The sequence below is a fragment of the Octodon degus genome, unplaced genomic scaffold (genome assembly GCF_000260255.1).
Source record: "Octodon degus isolate 3935 unplaced genomic scaffold, OctDeg1.0 scaffold00027, whole genome shotgun sequence".
NCBI lineage: Eukaryota > Metazoa > Chordata > Mammalia > Rodentia > Octodontidae > Octodon > Octodon degus.
In genome coordinates this window covers 1,521,885-1,523,464 of record NW_004524603.1, presented here as the reverse complement: position 1 = coordinate 1,523,464, position 1,580 = coordinate 1,521,885, and the positions used below count along the sequence as shown (strand labels likewise).

The window sequence follows — 1,580 nt, the reverse complement described above, 5'->3', positions numbered from 1 at the left end:
AGCTAAGCAACGCACAGGGACCGCAGTTCAATCCCCCAGCACCACATGCCAGCCAGCCCCGCCCCCTGGGGGGCTGAGCTGGCCACACACATACTAAATACATAAATAAATAAAATTTAAAAAATAAAAAAATTTTAAAAATTAAAAAAAAAACCCACACAACAAGCCCAGAAACACATGCCCTCATCGTGAGTGCTACCAACAGTAGCTAAGTGTCAAAGAGCAGCGAATACCAATATGCCTGCCAAACTGTTCCAGAGCTGAAGTCGAGCTAATACTTACAAACGCATTTTATTTTTGAGGCCTGCATCACCCTGACATTAAAGCCAAATATACCACATGGAAAAAACTATAGGTCAGTATCACTGATAAACGTGCATACAAAAATTCTCAACAAATGCTAGCAAACCAAACCCAAGAGCACATAAAAAATCATAAAACATGACTAAGAAGGACTTATGCCTGGGATACAAGAATAGTTCAACATTATGAAAATGTGCTGACCCACACTAACAGAGCAAAGGACCAAAAATGATCATCTCAACAGATGTAGAAAAAGCACTTGAAAAAAATTCCACACCTTTTTATGACACAAACTTCGAACAAAGCAGGAATAAAAAGAAGTTAACCTCAATATAATAAAAGTCATGCATGACAACCCCATAGCTAACATTATAATGATGAAAAACTGAAAGCTTTGCCATTAAGGTCAAGAAGGAGGCAAGGATATCAATTTTCACCACTTCCATCCAACATATTCCTGAAAGCCCTAGCCAGGCCAATAACACAAGAAAACGAAATGAGGCCGGGGAGATGGCTCAGTAGAATAAGTGCTTCCCTGGCAAGCACAAGGGCCTGAGTTCAATCCCCAGTTCCACAGAAGAAGAAGAAGAAGGAGAAGGAGAAGGAGAAGGAGAAGGAGAAGGAGAAGGAGAAGGAGAAGGAGAAGGAGAAGGAGGAGGAAGAGGAGGAAGAGGAGGAAGAGGAGGAAGAAGAGGAAGAAGAGGAGGAAGAAGAGGAGGAAGAGGAAGAGGAGGAAGAGGAGGAAGAGGAGGAAGAGGAGGAAGAGGAAGAGGAAGAGGAAGAGGAAGAGGAAGAAGAAGAAGAAGAAGAAGAAGAAGAAGAAGAAGAAGAAGAAGAAGAAGAAAAGAAAGAAAGAAAGAAAATAAGAGGTATTCAAATTAAAAAAGAAGTAAAATTGTCTCTGTCAGCAGCTGACATGATCTTAAATATAAAACTAACATACACACACATGCACACGCATACACACATCCTCATCAAAAAGAACTGAGGGAGCAAATGATGAAAGTAGAGCTTTTGCAAATGGGAAAGGAATAAAGAGTTGGGAGAAGAAGGGAGAGAAAGGAGGGAAGATGTGTTGTATACATGTACCAATTCCCCATAATACATGTACTGCAACAAGGTACCAATAAAAACATATACTGCAAACATGTACTGCAACAATGTACCAATAAAAAATGAAAACAAAAACTGCAAACATGTACCAATAAAAAGTGAAAAAGAAAAAAACTGTTCTAATACACACATTCAATACAGTTGCAAGAGCCAGCCATGGGCTA

The 1,580-nt window shown here is 39.9% G+C and overlaps 1 protein-coding gene across 2 annotated transcripts in view; it reads right to left on the bottom strand.

Moving 5' to 3' along the window:
• Positions 1 to 1,580, bottom strand: part of Lmbr1 (limb development membrane protein 1) — a 161,387-nt gene that overhangs the window by 137,722 nt on the left and 22,085 nt on the right. The gene's annotated exons all lie outside the window — the stretch shown is intronic.